Genomic DNA, 19,472 nt, shown 5'->3' with positions numbered 1-19,472 from the left:
GCCCTGACCATTGGCGCCATTCCAAGCTGTGCTAGGCACGACCACCGCGAGTCTCCCCCAGCCAAGGAAAATTCTGGCTCCTTCTCCTGACCTCTGGGAACCTTGCTTAGTTGAACTGTAAAATGGTGTTGGCCAATCCCCGCCCAACACAGAGGGAGAACTAGAGTAGGCAAGGAGATATTTGATACATCAAAAAAAGCATGAAAGTCATCATCCCAGTCCTCATTATTGTTATAAGACCTCAGTTAGCTCCCACAGAGCTACAAAACCTACTGAGGTAGCCCAGCAAAGGCTGTGTTTGTTTATTTGAAAGGCGGGGTTACACAAAGAGAGAGAGAGAGAGACAGATCTTCCATCTGCAGGCTCACTCCCCAAATGGCCACAATAATGGGGTGCTGGGCCAGGCAGGAGCCTGGAGCTTCTTCCAGATCCTTCCCCTCCCTCCGTGAATGACAGGGGTCCAAACATGTGGGCCATCTTCTGCTGCTTTTCCCAGCCCATTAACAGGGAACAAACTCAGCCATGGAGCAGCTGGGAAGCAAACAAGCCTATATGAAATGCCAGTGTTACATTTCCCTGCTATGCTGGGCCAGTCTGAAGCCAGGAACCAGGAGCCAGGGGCTTCTTCCAGGTCACTCACATGGAGGATTACAGGAGCCCAGGAGGAAGCTGGATTGGAAACAAGGAAGCAAGACTTGAATCAGCAGTTTGATATGGGGTGTGTGGCAATGGGCAGCTTACCACATTGTACTGCAACACCGGCTCCAACAAACCACACACTTGTTGCTTCTGTTTTACTCATAATTCAACTCATAATTAACCTAACTATTTTCACCTTGCAGCCAAATGTATAAATCTATAGTTTGAGGAATAATCAACCTGTGGTCATGTGGGTGCTATGACCAGAAAGTGTGTCAGGGCTCCCAAATTCAACCACCTCTGCCACAGATCGTGTTTCAGAGGTTATAACATTGTCAGACACCTGCTGAGCTCACCTCTCTCCCCTTCTCCTCCTGCCCTGCTTCCTGCCCCACCATGTGACTGCTTTGCTGAGTTTATGCCAGGACCTGTGGTTGCTCCATCCCCAACACAATGAGAACAGTGAGGTCTTAGACATTAGGGGGACAACTGGACACAGACTATTGTCTCCAAGTACAAAAAGCCTTCATCTTCATAGCTCTGACTAGCTTGCATGCTATCCACCAAGAAGAAGATAAACACATCTACATGTAATGCAGCAGTTTTAGATACTAGAGGAAAATTAAAACGTGGCAGCTTTCTTCATAATAGCCCAGAAACAAAAGCCCAAGCTTCCACCAATAGGTGAATTAATAAATAAACCAAGATCTAGCTACCCAAAAGAACATTAATCACCAGCAAAAAAAAAGGTTCAGGCAAGTCCCAACTGCTCCACTTCTGATCCAGCTCCATGCTAATGGCCTGGGAAAAACAGCAGAAGATGATTCAAGTGTTTAGGCCATAGGAAGAAGCTCCAGGCTCCTGGCTTTATCTTGGCCCAGCCCTGGTCGTTGCAGCCATTTGGGGAGTGAATCAGCACACTGAAGATCTCTCTCAGCTAGGAATGACCATGGAACCCCCAGACACTCATGGGTACTGGGGTTGGGTACAGGCTAGGTTGTTCTAGGCTGTAGCACCCGCAGACATACCCAAGAATATAGTATGGGGCATACTGGGCCACAACATCCACTGTTTATACATATGTAGGACAGAGTCGGTAGCCTGTGACCAATAAGGACCCAGCATACACTGGCATGGGCAAAATCAGAGTCTGGATGTGAGTCTGGTGGGGGAACTAGGAAAACTGATTGGCCATTGATCCTGCTGGTGAGCATGTGATTCAGGCCTAGGGGTTGGTCAGACCGAGCAGACTAGATCCACCTGTCCACATGTGTATCAGGTGGTTTTGGAACGGGGTGGACCAGGCAGGACCAAGCCAACCTTAGCTCACTGGCAAGTTCAGGAGCCAGGCTGGATTGCTGGGCATGCTGGGCTAGGCTATCACACATACTGGTTTGAATGAGTCAGGGATGAGAACGGACTGGGCAAGGCTTGGCTTGTAGCACTTGCCAGTGAGAGTTGGGACTGAAGGCAGGTTGAATCAGTCCAGGCTGCAGCATCCAACGGAAAAGGTCAAGATGGGGATGGGGTATGCCAAATTGGGTCAGAGCAACTACTGGCATGCATAAGATCTGGATCTGGGAACAAGACTGGTTGGAGCTAAGGGGATGCCCCGGCTAGATTATGGTTCTTACTGGTGAATGCAACACCCAGAATGTGGGTGGTGGTCTGGGCTGGACATGACTGCAGTGTCCCTTGGCATGGGTGTGGCCATGATCTGGGGTGTGTCAGACTGGGATAGACTCCAGCATCTACTGGTGCTCATGAGAGCCACAACGGATATAGGATGGACTGGGCTAGGTTTCTGCTTGCATTAGACCACTTGAGAGCTGTGTCAGGGCGAGGACCAGGATTGGCTAGACTGTAACACACAGCAGTAAGAACTGGGTTGGTTATGGACCAGTTGGGCAAGGCTATTGTTCCTGCCAGGACAGGAGGCGAACTAAATCATCCCAGGCCAAGGACCCACCAGTGTACATGAATCTGCCACTGAGAGGAGACCCAACAGAGAAGCTTGGGGAACTCCTTTGTTGGGGCACAGTCCCCGCAGGTGAGCGCAAGAACCAAAGCAAGGAGCAGCTCAGAGCAGACCAGGTTACAGTACCAGCCAGCATACATGTGGTTCAGGTAGGGGGATGGGCCAGGCTGGGTCTGGCTGAATCATCAGCCAGTTCATATTAGGGCTGGGACTGGGGGCCAGCTGTGCTAGGTTGAGTAGCAGCTCAAGCCAGCACAAGATAGATTAGGGGCAAACCAGACCGGGCCAGGCTGCACCACCTACCAGTAAATGCCAAGGTGAGAAAGGCCACGCTAGACTGGACTGCTGCATCCTCCAACACATGTTAGATTGGGGCGGGGTAGTGAGACTGGAAGGGGAGTAGTGGGGACCCAGCTGCTGGGCCACTGCTCATGCTGGTAAGCATGAGAGCTGGAACTGGGGGCAGACCAGGCTGGGCAGGGTCTACCTGTTGGCCTACATGCGAACTGGGTTAGGGAGAGAGCCAGGCTGTGGTATCTGATTGTATCCACTGGTACAGGCATGAGCCAGAATAAGAGCAGGCGGGTTAGGCTTTGCCTCATCATTAGCTAGCAAGTGCTGGGACTGGGGACAAGTCCTGTCAAGTTAGACTGCAGAACCACTTGGAGAGTGCAATATCTGGGGCAAGGAGTTGGTCCATGGGGAGGTTATGGGCTCCTCTCTGATGGGCTGCAACTGCACTGGTGAATATGAGAACCAGGACTGGGGTCAAGCCTGGCTGGACAGGGAATGGCACCCTCTGGCACGAGTGTGTACTGGATGGTGGAGTCAGTTGGGTTGAGTTAGGCTTCAGTGCCCAATGATGTACGCAAGATCTCAATGGGATGTGGGGCAGAATGGACCAATCCACTGCACGTGCTGGCAGACACAGAAACCAGAGCTGGGGGGCCAAGCCAGTGGGGGTTATTGGGGGCTGCTCTGATTGGGCTGCAGCTCCCCCTGTGGGAACAAGTGTGTGGTGGGCAAGGCTTGAGTTGGGCTGCAGCACCCATTGGATTGCTGAGGATGGAGAGCAAACTGATCAACTACCCCAGTGAAGCTTGACAGCAAATATCTGGGCTAATGGAGACTGGGAGGTGGACTATGACAACCAATCGATCTTGGAAGGATTTTCTCATCCGTGGAGCAGTGATATCAGCAGCATCTCAGAACTATTGAAAGCACATGAACAAAACCCTCAGAAAATGCTCCACGTGGGGACCCTGGGATGACATTAGGTGGCAACTCCCCATCCCCTGGGTAGTGCAGCAGTTGGGAGGCTGGGTGTGGTTTCTCCTTTTGTACCCCCCTCTTTCCCATATACAAGAAGAAGAGAAAGAAAATGTGTAAACAATGGTCTCACCCACTATCCCCTGACCCCACTCTGATCAACTGTGTAAACATCATCAAAAATAAAATAAAATAAAAACAGAAAAAAAGAAAATCTCTTTGTAACTCTTTCAAATAAATAAAATCTTACAAAAAAGAAACCATAAAAAGAATATAAATGCATAATGTATTTGAGATTCTATTTCTGCAATATCCCATTTACATAAAACCCTGGAAATGCAAATGAATGTGCAATGAGTGCCAAATCAGTGGATGCTTGGGGAAAGAAGCAGGAGAAAGTGGCTCTAAAGAAACAGGGACAATGTGGAGGGTGAACAGTGCACTTGTCACTGTGGTTGTAGTGATGCTTCCACAGGGAATATGACTTGAAACTTACCCAAATGTGCACTTAAAATACATGTCGATGGTGGCACGTGGCCTTGGAACTTATACACAGGGAACAATGAAGAATCCCTGTAAGGACAAATAGAATAGGTCACCTCTGAGACAAGAATCACTCCAGCAACACCCGCAGGACATTCTTCCCACCACTGAGGCCCTGGAGGCAGCATCCAGAAACCATCTCCACCCCAAGTCGTCTGACAACAAGGAACAGTCTGTGGCCTATACTCTGCCCACCCCACACCTCACCCAGGACACATCTTTCTCGCTGTCCTTCCGCTCCCTCAGTCCCTCCCCAACCCTACCAGTGGCCCACGTGGCCTGTAACCCCCATTCCCTCATCTCTGTAATTAAATTAGAGAGAGAGAGAAAAACAAGCTAAGCCTCATGGCAAGCAAGAGATCAGCCCAGCCGGAGGGTGAAGCTTTCTGCAGATCTACTGGCCTGGCTTCGTGTCAGATCAGTGTCATCACAGAAGGGCTAACTCCAGTCGCTAGTTAAGAGACACAAACACCAGAGACCACCCAGACAGGACATTTCAGACACTGCTTGGAGTGGGTCTGGATGATATTAAGGAATTGTTATTTTTTTTTAAATAATGTATTTAATTGAGAGAGACAGATCTTCTACATGCTGTTTTACTCTCTGTATACCCACAGCAGCGAGGGCTGAGCCAGGCAGAAGCCAGAAGCCAGGAACTCCATCTGGGTTACCCCATGTAGGACAGAGACCAAAGTCCTTGAGCCATCATTTGCTGCTTCCCGGGATGGACATCAGCAGGAAACCGGGTCAGAAGCAAAGTGAGGACTCTCCCAGGCACTCTGATGTAGGCTGGGGGCAGCCCAAGTGGCAGCTTAACCCTTGATGCCACAGTTCCCTCCTCTCTCAACTATAGCTCAGCAGAAGATAACATATGAGCAGCGATGGGCAGAGCATTCATCACAAAACACAAGGGCTAAGTCAGTTCGTGCCTTTTCACTTCCTGCTATGTCACTGACTTCCTTGAGCTTAATTTCTCTTTAAAAATAATGGGATCGGGGGAGCAGATATTTAGCCGAGTGATTAACATGCCCACATTCCCCTGGGCTGCACATCTGGCTCTAATTCCTGGCCCTACAGTCCTCCCTGCTGATATGGGAGACAGAGGGTGATGGCTCAAGTGGTCGAATTCCTGCCCCCTATCTGAGAGACTTGGTTTGGGTTCCCGGCTCATGGGTTTGGCTTGATCCAGCCCTAGCTATTTATAGGCATTTGGGAAGTGACCACCAGAGGCAAACTCACTCTCTCCCTCTTAAATAAACAAGTGAATTTTTAAATGTTATATGAAGACGCTAACTTAAAACTTTACTTACAGGATCTAATGTGTAGGTTCAGGGAAGACCCTTCACAAATGCTAGTTCTCCATTCTAATGGCACTTTCCCCGCTCTCATCCTCCCACTTAAAGATAACATCTTCTCTTGGGCCTGGTGCAATGGCTCAGTGAGTAAATCCTCGCCTTGCAAGTGCCAGGATCCCATATAGGTGCTAGTTTGTGTCCAGGCTACTCTATCTCCCATCTAGCTGCCTGATTCTGGCCTCGGAAAGTACTTGAGGATGGCCTAAGTTCTTGGGACCCTGCACCCACATGGGAGACCTGGAAGAAGCTCCTGGCTCCTGGCTTCAGATGGGCTCAGCTCCAGCTGTTGCGGCTGCTTGGGGAGTAAATCATCGGATGGAAGATCTTCCTCTCTATCTCTCCTCTGTATATCTGCCTTTCCAATAAAAATAAATAAAAGATTTTTTAAAAAAAGCAAAGTGGGATATTCTCACCTATAAAATGAACTTGAAAAACCTGGCTTTGGTGTCATTGTGGGAATCAAACAGAAGTCTGTTCTTGGAGAGACTGTAAACTCAGAGGTCTGCATGATGGCTCAACTGGCTAATCCTCTACCTTCAAGCACTGGCATCCTATGTGGGCTCCACTTCCCATCCAACTCCTTGCTTATGGCTTTGGACAGCAGTGGAGGATGGTCCAAAGCGTTGGGACCCTGCACCCACATGGGTTACTGGCTCCTGGCTTAAGATTGCTCAGCTCCAGCTATTGCAGCCATTTGGGGAGTGAACCAGCAGATGGAAAATCTTTCTTTCTGTATCTTTTTCTTTCCATCCTCGTCTTTTCAATGAAAATAAATTAAAAATATATATATTTTTAAAGAGACGAACCTCAACAGAACTAAGAAATGCTATGGTCCGCATTTAAGGGTCTGTCTCGGGGTTGGGGAGACCGAAGTCAGGGGTTCTGCCTCATTCTGTCCTGTGCTGGTGTTACATGGTCGTGGGCAGAAAACCACAGGAAGACTCCTGCTGACATCAGGCCTCTGTGCCAACTGTTGCTCAAGAGGTGGTGGTGCTTTGCAAAGCTCAAACTCCAAAGTAGAGAAAGGCATGTGATTCCAGGGTCAGGTGACGCTGAGCCCATGAACATAGGCCAGACCCAGAGAGGAAGCAAGAATACAGTGTCCTGCATGAGGACAGCTGTGGAAGACAGCCGAGCACGGCTGCAGGCAATGCTCGTGCCCTCTTGGCCTGGGCAGTCCAAGGCCCAGGGCCTGGCAGCTCCTGCCTCCCCAGCCTGCACCCTATCTTCAAGCCCTGCTAGATGGGAGCTGACCTGAGGATGTGGGGAACAAGCAATGCCATCAACAAGCTGGTTTAATGCTCCTTGCGGTGCGTGGCTGGTCAGGTGCAAACCAAGCCCACAGGGAGGCAGATAGGGAAAGCAAAAGAGGCGCCAGCACTATAGGCTGAGCATGCTTGAAACCTGCTCCTCCAAAGGTTGCTATTGTTATCCAGAAGCACTTCTTAAAATATTACTATGATTTCCACTGACAAAGGTACTTTTAGGGACCAGCATGGTGGAGACTAGAGGCTAATCCTCTGCTTCCAAGCACCAGGATCCCACATGAGCACCAGTTCATGCCCTGCCCTTCCCGTCCAGCTCCCTGCTTGTGGCCTGGCAAAGCAGTCGAGGACAGCCCAAAGTCCCGGGACTCTGCACCTGCATGGGAGACCTGGAAGAGGCTCCAGGCTCCTGGCTTCAGATTGGCTTAGCTCCAGCCATTGAGGCCGCTTGGGGAGTGAACCATCTGACAGATCTTCCTTTCTGTCTCTCCTCCTCTCTGTCTCTTCTACTCTCTGTACATCTGCCTTTCCAATAAAAATAAATACACCTTAAAAAAAAAAGAGAGAAAAAAAATAAGCTCCTGGCTCACAGTTTCAGACTGGCCCAGCTCTGGCCATTACAGTCATTGGGGAGTGAACTAGCAGATGGAAGATCTCTGTTTCTCTCATCCCTCTCTCTGTAACTCTGGCTTTCCCAGTACAATAAATACATCTTTTTAAAAAGTATTTTTAAAAGACAAAAAATTATGTAAATTATTTTTATCTTGATTTCTTTCTTTCAATGTGCCTACCACACAGATACATTAAGTATTTTTTCAAAAAGTAAAGCTTTCACAGTTCCAACATCTATATTTTAACTCATATTATCTCCCTTACTTCCACAGATGTTGTTTTCTGTGGTTTTTTTTATTTGTTTGTTTTTAGATTTATTTAAAAGCAGAGTTACCGGGGAGGGGGAAAGAGAGAAAGAGAGAGAAATATCTTCCATCATTGTTTTGTTCCACAAATGGTCGCAACAGAGAGAGCTGGACTGGTCCATCAGTCAGCAGCTTCTTCCATGTTTCCTACATGGGTGCAGGGGCCCAAGGACTTGAGCCATCTTCTGTTGGTTCCTCAGCATTAGCAAGCAGCTGGATTGGAAGTACAGGAGCCAGGACTTGAACCGGCGCCCATGTGAGATGCTGGCACCACAGGTGCTGGTTTAGTACTCCACCACAATGCTGGCCCCAAGATTTTCTTACATAATTTCAGCCATACTGGCAAACTGCATATACACCGTCTTTACAGGATTCTGGGGAAACATGTATTAAAAAAATAACAGAGATAGATTGCAAAATGCTTTGCCCCCGGGTTGCGTGGCAGTTAAGATACCACATCCTGCGTTGGAGTACCCAGCTACAGCTCCCGACTGCAGTTTCCTACTAAGGCAGCCCCTGGGAATTGGGGTGATGGCCATTGCTTAAGGAATTGGTTCCCTAGAAACGACGTGGGAGGCTGGGTGGTGTTGCTGACTCCCACTTGCTGTAGGCATTTGGGGCAGTGACTCAGCAGATGCGAGCGCTCTGTCGCTCTCTGTATCTCCAGTACCTAAGTAAACTTTCCATGAACTTTTCCAATTGAGTGTATACTTCTTGTTTTTGCTTTTATCATATATAAGTAGTATGCCAAATTTCCTAAAATCTCTAAAATCATCCTTCTTAACAGCCACACAGTGGAATAAATAAAATCCTTGCAAAAATGTCAAGAATCCTAACGACTTTGGTATAAATAAAACTGATTTTTTTTTTTTAGAGAAAATGAATATGTTGATGTATTGGTCTATAGGGAATTGCCATAACAGCTCAGCACAGATGGCACAACTCAAAACAACAGGAATAGATTATCCCAAAACACAGGAGGGTTTTTTTTTTTTTTAATTATTTATTATTTAACTTCATTAATTACATTGTATTATGTGACACAGTTACATAGATACTTGGGTTCTCCCAACACAGGAGGTTAAAAATCTGAGATTAGGTCTTGTGTTCCCCGGAAATCCCTAGAGAGACCAGCATTGTGGCATAGTAAATTAAGCTTCCAACTGTGACACCAGCACCCCATAGGGATGCCAGTTTGAGTCCCAGATGCACCACTTTCAATCCAGCTCCCTGCTAAGGGCCTGGGAAAGACAGCAGGAAGTCAACCCAGGGCTTGGGTACTTGTCACCCATATGGGAGACCCAGAGGAAGTTTCTGGTTCCTAGGTTCTGTTGACAATCCTTGTTCCTTGGTGTGTGGCCGATCACACTGCGCTCCGCCTCTGTGTCCACATCTGGTTTTCTCTGTGTCTCTGTGTCCTCCCCTCTCCTCGTCAGCACACACTCCAACCCAGTGCATTCTCGGTTATACCTACCATGAGCCGATTTTCAAATAAGGTCACACCCTCTGGTTCTGAGTAGACATCAGTTGGAGGGGGTGGGAGACACCATTTCACTCACCGTAACTACCTACTCTTAAGACTCTGGACCACCAAAAGCTGGCTGTGAAATGAGGCAACCAGCCCAGAAATACTACCTGCAGCCTTCTACAATAGGAGGATTGAGTCGGTCGGGATGGGGTGATTCAGCCAAAGCCCTTGCGTCATCAATCAGAAATGGGAGGGGCCATGGTATGGAACTGAGGTCTGGGTACTGCACCTCCTATGATATTCACGTGGTACGTCTCAGGTCTGTGCCCACTGTGAGCTGTGTAAGTCAGTTTTCCACTACTAAGTACCTGAGAAGAGCTGATCAGATCACCAAGGGAAATGCTTGCTTTGCCTTAGAGTGTTGGAGGCTCCAAGCTCAGGCATCTAGTGAGCACGGATCCTGGCAGGGGCAGAGTGTGTGCCCAAGGAAGCTCACATGGTGAGGCAGGAAGCAGAGAGACAGAGAGGGCACACTCATCTTCCCTGCCCACATGTCTCCCTATCTGAACCTGCTTCAGGTGTTTGGTTCCCTGCCTCCCACCTGGGAACCTGGACAGAGTTCTGGGCTCCTGGCTTCAGCCTGGCACAGCCCTGGCTGTTGCAAGCATTTAGGGAAATTCTCGTTCTGTCTTTTTGCTTTACAAATAACATGAAAATTAATTAATTAAACACTTGAAAGTTTTATTTGAGGAAGAGCCGATGTTGTGGTGCAACGAGTCGAGCTACTGCCTGTAATATGGGCATTCCATATGATTACTGATTTGAGTCCTGGCTGTTTCAGTTTCAATCCACATCCCTGTTAATGCTCCTGGGAAGGCAATGAAAGATGCAAATCCACTCAGGTGGGAAACCTGGATGGAGTTCCTGTCTCACCTCACCTCACATCTCCTCACCTCACATCACCTCACCTCATTTCCCTCCTCTTTCCTCCCTGATTCCCTGGAACACAGATCCTCCTGGCTCTCCTCCTTCCCAAGCTGCTTCTCTGATTTTTCCTTTCTGGCTCTTTCTCTGACATTTTCTGCTTGCAGAATCTTTTTTTTAAAAAAATAAATTATATATTCTATTTTTTTCTGGCATATTAACTGCTAAGAAATTATTCTTTTACCTCTGAAATAGGTATTTATTTTTAATTTTTTATTTTTTCATCTTATGATACAATTCTGCTTTCAGACTATGTGGAAATCTCTTTTAAAATTTTTACTTATTTTTGGGCCCGGCACAGTGGGCTAACAGCCAAAGTCCTCGCCTTGAATAACCTGGTTCCCTTATGAGCACTGGTTCTAATCCTGGCAGTCCTACTTCCCATCCAGCTCCCTGCCTGTGGCCTGGGAAAGCAGTCGAGGACAGCCCAATGCTTTGGGACCCTGCACCAACATGGGAGAACCAGAAGAAGCTTCTGATTCCTGGCTTGGATCAGCTCAGCTCCAGCCATTGAGGTCACTTGGGAAGCCATCAGACACAAGATCTTTCTGTCTCTCTTCTTCTCTGTATATTTGACTTTGCAATAAAAATAAATAAATCTTTTATTTGTACTTGAAAGGCAGATTTTATAAAAGAGAGACAGAGAGAAAGATCTTCCATCAACAGATTCACTCCCCAAATGGCCACAACAGCTGGAGTTCAACTGATCTGAAACCAGAAGCCAGGAGCTTCTTCCAGGTCTCCCGTGCAGGTCCAGGGATCCAAGCACCTTAAGCCCATCCTCCACTGCTCTCCCAGGCACATTAATAGGAAGCTTGATTAGGAGTGGAATATCTGGGACTCAGGCCAGCACCCATCTGGGATGCCAGCACCATAGGTACCAGCCCTGAAGGAATTTAAAAAATACCCATAAAAATGTAATTGAAAGATAAAAATATAAACCTTATTTCTCAACCTAAGCTCCATGATGATACCAGCTGTTCAATCCATCTGAAGAACTGAGGACCCAGGGAACTGAACCATGTTCATGTCCATGCCCTTTTGACATCACTCACTGAAGACTAATCAGTGCCCTTTAAAGATGTGTAAGATTAGGGAACAAGCAAAAGTCAGAAGAAGTCAAATCAGGACAGTAAGTATTACTGGATCAAACCAGAGCGGGGAGTTGAGAAGGGGAAAGATTAAGTAACCTAGGGGAAAGGCAGTTCTCTTGCTTCAAAATCTGCTTTTTTTACCCCATGCGTCAACAGGAGGAGTTTTTAAGGGAAGGAGGCAGCTTCAGGGGGAAGTTAGCAAACACCACTGACTCTAGTCCACTGATTTGTAGGCACAGTTTGGATGTGTCCTGCTGCCTCTCTGGCCCTTGTCAGATGGCCGTGCCCTTTATTTGGAGCTCAGTTACTTGTAGCATGCACTTACAGTTTTCTTTCCTCTGCCATTCAGGTCATTTCCTTTCAGTGGACTCCTGATATTTTTAGACAAACACAAGTCACAAGACAAGAAACATCACATGCCCAGCTGACCAAAAGACCTTCTGCTAGGCCCATCTTCTAGATATCATTATCGGACAGCATCTCCACCCTTAGCTCATTAACCATTAACACGACTCCATTAACTGTTAACAACAATTATGGGGAGGACTAAACCTTCAATACTTAGGCCTTTGGGGACACCCAAACCAATAGCAAAACCATAGCAACAATGAACTTCTAGAACAGTGTGAACACACAGCAGGTAGAATGCTTGAATTAGCACCACTTGTATCCTTGGAAATTTGTAATAGAAATATCACAAATGGGGCCTGGCACGATAGCCTAGTGGCTGAAGTCCTCACCTTGCACATACCAGGATTTTATATGGGCACCAGTTCATGTCCTAGATGCTGCATTTCCCTCCCAGCGCCCCACTTGTGGCCTGGGAAAGCAGTAGAGAATGGCCAAAAACCTTGGAACCCTGCACCTGTGTGGGAGGCCTGGAAGAAGCTCCTGGCTCCTGGCTTCAGATGGGCTCAGCTCCAGCTGTTGCGGCTGCTTGGGGAGTGAACCAGTGGACAGAAGATCTTCCTCCCTGTCTCTTCTTCTCTCTGTGTATCTGACTTTTCAATAAAAATAAACAAATTTTAGGAAAAAAAATCACAAATGCACAATAGAATTTTAGTCTTTCTGTATAAAAACTTCTGTAAGCAATAAAAAAGGTGAGATCTTGAAAGTTGTATAGAAACAAAGAATAATGTTTCAAACCAAAGTATAAAGTGGTTATGTGCAATATGATTACAAGGATCTAAAATACGTTATTCATGTGGTGTTCAAGGAAACCTGGTGCCTGAAAACTTGCCACCAAAGGTGGAAGAGGCTGTGAAGCCAAGAGGAAAGCAACTCCAGGATGACCTGCACACAGTCCATGCAGGGACAGACGCCTGGTCTTCAGAGGCTGCCTGCCAGACCAAACCCTGAGGCAGTAGGCTGACATTTTTGTTTTCCTAAGGAGTTATTTTATTGTTTTATTTTATTTTATTTGAAAGGCAAATTTATAGAGAGAAGGGGAGACAGGGAAGGAAAGATTGTCCATCTTCTGGTTCTCTCCAAATGGCCACAACAGCTGGAGCTCAGCTGATCCAAGGTCTGGAGCCAGGAGCTTCTTCCAGGTCTCCTGTGTAGATGCAGGGGGCCAAGGACTTGAGCCGTCCTCCACTGCTTTCCCAGACCACAAACAGGGAGCTGGATGGGAAGTGGAGTAGCTGGCACATGAACCAGGGCCCATATGGGATGCTGGTGGATTAACTTGCTATACCAACTGTGCTAGCCCCACTAATGCCAATTTATTTTTAAAGACTTTGCTACCCTACCAGCTAGTCTCATTTTGTACAGCTCCTTTTGGTTGTTGCTCCACATGTAGGGACCCAACATAGCACGACCACACCACCTTGTTTGTAACTGCCATGTTTCCCAGACCCTGGTAGTAATTCCAAACCTATGGGATAAACCATGTCATTAACAGTCACCAAGTATCCCCACGCTGGGCACTGATGCCTGGAATGCCCATAGCGGCTGCCTCACCAGTGAATGTTTCTTGAGATGGTCTTGGTTTATCCCAGTTGGTCACAGGCCACCTCTTTCCAGCTTAGCCTACAGATTTCAGTTTACTAGGCCTAGTTCCTGGCTTTAGACTAGCTCAGCTCTGGAACCTGCACCTGAAAGTGAATCAGCAGATGGAAGATCTCTGTCTCTCCTTCTCTCATTGTAAAATCTGCCTTTCAAATGAAAATAAATAATTTTTTTTAAAAGTAAGCAGTGATTTTTTTCTTCAGGGTGATAATACGGAGCTGAAACTTCACTTTTAAAAAGAGATCTTAAAAAAAGAGAGAGAGAGATCTTATATCTTTTTGCGAGATTAACACAGGCAAAATTTAAAAATGAATGTTCAGGGTCTTGCAGAGCAGCCTAGTGGCTAAAGTTCTTGCCTTGCAATCACAAGCATCCCATATGGGCGCTGGTTCTAATCCTGGTGGCCCTATTTCCCAACTAGCTCCCTGCCTGTGGTCTGGGAAAGCAGTTGAGGACAGTCCAAAGCCTTGGGACCCTGCAACTGCATGGGAAACCTAGAAGAGGCCCCTGGCTCCCAGCTTAGCTCTGGCTGCTGCGGCCACTTGGGAAGTATACCAATGGACAGAAGATCTTCCTCTCTGTCTCCTCCTCTTCTCTGTATATCTGCCTTTCCAATAAAATAAATAAATCTTGTACTCGTTTCGGCAGCACATATACTAAAATTGGAATGATACAGAGAAGATTAGCATGGCCCCTGTGCAAGGATGATATGCAAATATGTGAAGCATTCCATATTAAAACAATAATAAAAAATAAATAAATCTTAACAAAAAATATGTTCAAAAATTAGTATTATTTTCCTCAGTTGCTGATACCTGTGCAGTCAGTGGTCAGCATGCCCAGATGCACACAGGGGACATGATGGTGGCTCATCTGGACCAGGAAAAGACATTGCCTTATTGGAAAATGGAAAGAACAAGTTGGACCACCCTCCTGGCCAAGCTTTGCAACATGTTCTTCTTTTTTTTTTTTTTTTTTAAGATTTATTTAAGGTAGACTTTGTCAGCCTATTCACCTTGGAAAAATTTTTCGACCCCAGTCAATAAAGCCAATGATGTCTCAGAACCACTCAAGTAACACCCCTGAAACACTCTTTCCGACATAGAGGGTCTCCAAGCCATTATCAAACAACTAAAACAACTATGCCCTCATCTGCAGGTGCTGATGTAGTTCAACAGCAAGGAGAGGACCTCTCCTCTTCCCTCCCTATGGACACAGGAGAAAAAAAATTTGAAACATTTGTTCCACTGGCCTTCCTCCACATATCAACTCTCTCCACCCTAATCAGAAACCCACATGGGCATGCAACTCTCTCTACTATGTAAACAATGTTAAAAATAAATAAATGGGGCCTGGCGGCGTGGCCTAGAGGCTAAAGTCCTCGCCTTGAATGCACCGGGATCCCATATGAGCGCCGGTTCTAATCCTGGCAGCTCCACTTCCCATCCAGTTCCCTGCTTGTGGCCTGGGAAAGCAGTTGAGGACGACCCAAAGCCTTGGGACCCTGCACCCACGTGGGAAACCTGGAAGAGGCTCCTGGTTCCCGGCTTCGGATCGGCACAGCACCGGCCGTTGCGGTCACTTGGGGAGTGAATCGTTGGACAGAAGATCTTCCTCTCTTTCTCTTCTCCTCTCTGTACATCTGACTTTGTAATAAAAATAAACAAATATTTAATAAATAAATAAAATTAGAATTATCAATTAAAATTAATTATTATTAATATTCGAACTCTTCCATGTGACAGGTTTTCTTTTTTCTTTTTTTTTTTTTACACAAAATCTCATTTATTCTCACAAAGGCAGACTCGATGCTGTGTTGGTAAGGAATTAACAACTCAGTGGCAAAAGCAAGACCAAGCTTATAACAAAGCATTGGTCAACTCCTGTGGGTAGTCAGCTCTAGCCACAATGACATTGTATTACACATCACCCCACAATCCCAACAGGTGACTGATCTCTTGTTTATGTAGGTTTGCAGGTCAACTGGTGGCCCAGTATCTTTTCCTTGGTTGGTAGTTCCTCTGGAGAGAGTAAATCAGTAAGTTAGGGAGGAGACACACTGGTAAAGCTAGAGCTGCGAGCCTGAATCAGCAGCTCCATTGGCCCCTGTTGTTGACCTAAGTAACCGCTTGGGTCTAGCCTCTACTAGCTTTGCAGGTGCTCACAGGCCCTGAGCAAAGCCCATACACAGTCCACCCTTAGACTGAGACAGACTGGGGCCTTCTTTGCCATTCGTAAAACAACAGCAGCAAATAGCCCCTGTCACTGATCAATCAAAAGAAAGCCAAGTGCACTGTAGACCGGATGCCCACACAAGAGCTGACCATACAAGGCATCTAACCACCTTCCAACTGTGATTCTCTGATTTCCCCCCCACCACCACCACTTCTTTTTTTTTTTTCCCCTTTTAAAGACTTATTTATTTGAAAGGATGAAGGACACACAGAGAGAGGGAGAGACAGAAATCCTTCCATCCACTGGCTTACTTCCCAAACAACCGTAACAATCGAGGTTGGGCCAGATGGAAGCCTGGAGCCAGGAACTCTGTCCTACTTTAACCTGCTACACCATAGTACCTAGCCCCAAAGGGCTGCCTTTAATCCCTTAGGGAATCCCAAATAGATCAATGGCTCCCTCGACGCCATGTTCTGTATATTGTAAATAAGCTACTGTCTGCACTGGCCTAGCATCAGTAATTCATTTACTGCTGTCAGATAAATGGTGCCAGTTTTGCAGGTTCTAAGGCAATTCTACCAATCAGTGTTCAGGGTGGTTTGTATAACCGTGCAGGTCTAAACTGGCAGTCTCAGCTGCAGACCATGGGTTTACTCAGTTCATATCAGCTTCGAGTTTGTTCTAAGGTCCAAACACCCCTAGGAACACGTGCTTAACCAGCAACTTTCCCTATGGGAGCCCTTCCAATATCCTTTCTAAATATATATGTATTTATTTATTTGAAGGGCAGAGTGACAGAGAGATGGGAGAGAACTCTTTCATGCACTAGTCCAGTTCCTAAGCGGCCACACCAGCCAGGAATGAGCCAGGCTGAAGTTGGAATACCATCCAGTCCTCCACATGGATGGCAAGGGCCCAAGGACTTGGGCCATCTTCCACTGCTTTCCCTGAGCATAACTTGACTTGAACCTGCACACATGGGGTACTGGCTTCACAGGCAGTGGCTTACCATGTTGTGCCACGACATCAGTCACTACACATGTCCTTTTGCTTGGAACACTGCCCTTTTTACTTCTGGTGAAAACCTCAGGAGTGGTGTTACTTTTAAGAAATCAACATCCAGGGCCCAGCACAATAGCCTAGCAGCTAAATCCTCACCTTGCATGTGCTAGATTCCCATACAGGCACCAGTTTGTGTTCCAGCTGCTCCACTTCCATCCAGCTCCCTGCCTGTGGCCTGGGAAAGCAGTAGAGGATGGTCCAAAGTCCTGGGACCCTGCATCCACATGGGAGACTGAAAAGAAGATCCCGACTCCTGGCTTCAGATCAGCTGAGTTCTGGGTGTTTCGACCACTTGGAGACTGAACCAGTGAATGAAAGATCTTCCTCTCTGTAAATCTGCCTTTCAAAAATAAATAAATAAATAAGTAAATAGATCTTTTAAAAGGGGAAAGAAAGAAAAAGAAAAAGAAAATCACCCAGGACCCGGTGCAATGGCTCAAAGGCTAAATCCTCACCTTATACACACCAGGATCCTTTATGGGTGCTGATTCTAACCGTGGCTGCTCCACTTCCCTTCCAGCTCCCTACTTGTTGTCTGGGAAAGCAGTAGAGGACGGCCCAAAGCCTTGGGACCCTGCACCTGTGTGGGAGACCCCAAGGGAGCTCCTGGCTCCTGGCTTCAGATTGGCTCAGCTATGGCCATTGCAGCTACTTGGTGAGTGAATCAGTGGATGCAAGATCTTTCCTCTGTCTCTCCTCTCTGTGAATCTGCTTTTCAAATATATATATTAAAATAAAAGAAGTCAGCACTCAGAACTGTTACATGCATTGAAAATGCCATGTTCTTAAGGGAAGAGAGTTGCCAAATCTAGAACTAAATTGGCATTTGTTCAACCATTCGGTAGGCAGCATGACACAAGGAAACCTGAGAAAAATCTTTACACTTCTTTTCTCTGTCCAAAAGCAGAGACCCTCTGAGAAATACTTCAAGTATCTGTTACCGACACACCTAGAAGTTGAAGCTTCACCCTTGCCAACTCCCATTCTTAAATGTAAAAAAAGCAGTAACTGCACCTTTGTGTGAGACTGAAAGGGAAATTCCCAATGCAGACAGGCCTGGATGCTTCTGGGGACAGTCCCCAGCGTCTCTCAGGGAGGCAGCCCAACCACGGACAGCATCATCAGGAAGGCCGGAGCAGTGCTCACCCCCTGAGAGAGGGGACGGTGAGCAAGCCAGCCAAGGTTAATGATACACCTGGCAGAGCAGGTGGGCCGCTCAGCAGAAAGTAGAGAGCTGAATGTGTGCTCAACCTGGAGTTGCTGTGGGAATGGGGTGATACTCCCCTGATTCTCCTGCCCCATCTCCTCTCCAGATTGCTACTGGAAAGAAAACTTCCAGGGTTCAGGGAAACTCCCATTCTCCAGGGAGTGTTTTAGGACCGGCAGATATCCAGGCCTGGAGCCTCCCTTATAGTATTACTGGATGAGATTTTTCTTAAAGATTTATTTATTTTTATTGTAAAGGCAGATTATAGAGAGAAGGAGGGACAGAGAAAAAGATCTTCCATCCACTGGCTCACTCCCTAAGTGACCCCAACAGCCAGAGTTGAGCCAATTTAAAGCCAGGAGCCAGGAGCTTCTTCCAGGTATCCCATGTGGGTGCAGGGCCCCAAGGCCTCTGCTGCTTTCTCAGACCATAAGTAAGGAACTGGATGGGAAGTGGTGCAGCCAGGACATGAACCAGAGTTCATATGGGATGCTGGTGCTTGCAGAAGAAGGACTAGCCCATTGAGCCATTGCAACAACCCCTACATGAACTCTTCATTCTTCATGTCCCTCCCCTGCCTAACCTGTATATAGTGACCAACTTGGTGCCTGGAGACTCCTCTGCATTTTATTTGCTATGTCACAGGGAAGCCTTGGGAGATGGGAGGAGTTCTTGGGAGTAGGAGAGAGCTGTTTGTCATCACAGAAGCATTTAGCTACATTATGACTATAAAGTCACACTCCTACATCCACACTGATGGCCATCCCTAGACATTAAACAGCCCAGCCATGCCAAAAGACTGTAGAACCAAGCTAATAACCAGACAGCAATAGGAGTGGCAAGGTCATTTGAATATTGGGATCCTGGGAGGAGAGGCAGAGAGAGCCTGTCCATCCAGGAACTCAGGCCCCAAAGACTGGAGTCATAGCAGCCAGCGCCAGGAGAAGGTGGCAAAAACCAGGCAGCTAGGTCCTCTCTGTAGAAAAGCCTGCAGCTCCCATATCCATGCCAGAAATTCTCACACCTACATGCTGTGTCCCCAAGAAAGTCTTAGCACAGGAGGCACAGTCGCCAATGGGAGGTTTTTTTTTTTTTTTTTTTTTTTTTATTTTATTTTATTTTAAATTCATTAATTACATTGTATTATGTGACACAGTTTCATAGGTACTGGGATTCTCCCCGCCCCTCCCCAAACCCTCCCACCATGGTGGATTCCTCCACCTTGTTGCATAACCACAGTTCAAGTTCAGTTGAGATTCCCCCATTGCAAGCATATACCAAACATAGAGTCCAGCATCTTATTGTCCAGATAAGTTCAACGGCTTCTTAGGTATACACTCTCTGGTCTGAAGACAGAGCCAGCAGACTATCATCCCGATCAATTAAAAGCTCCAACATACCATCAGCAAAAATTTACATCACCATGGAATTAATTGACATAGTAACGAGTAACCAATATGGTAAAAGTAAATGCGATTTCTTATCCACCTTCTGTGACCACCTCGC

The 19,472-nt window shown here is 46.9% G+C and overlaps 1 non-coding gene across 1 annotated transcript; it reads left to right on the top strand.

Moving 5' to 3' along the window:
• The first annotated feature begins 14,154 nt into the window (after positions 1-14,154).
• LOC118760102 (U6 spliceosomal RNA) lies at positions 14,155-14,261 on the top strand. Its single transcript, XR_004996578.2, has one exon. It is a non-coding gene; the product is annotated as a U6 spliceosomal RNA (small nuclear RNA).
• The last annotated feature ends 5,211 nt before the right edge of the window (positions 14,262-19,472 follow it).

This window comes from Ochotona princeps, chromosome 11 (assembly GCF_030435755.1).
Source record: "Ochotona princeps isolate mOchPri1 chromosome 11, mOchPri1.hap1, whole genome shotgun sequence".
In the NCBI taxonomy this organism is placed as follows: Eukaryota; Metazoa; Chordata; class Mammalia; order Lagomorpha; family Ochotonidae; genus Ochotona; species Ochotona princeps.
Note: the sequence above shows the minus strand (reverse complement) of the source record. Positions and strands in the feature narration are given on the sequence as shown.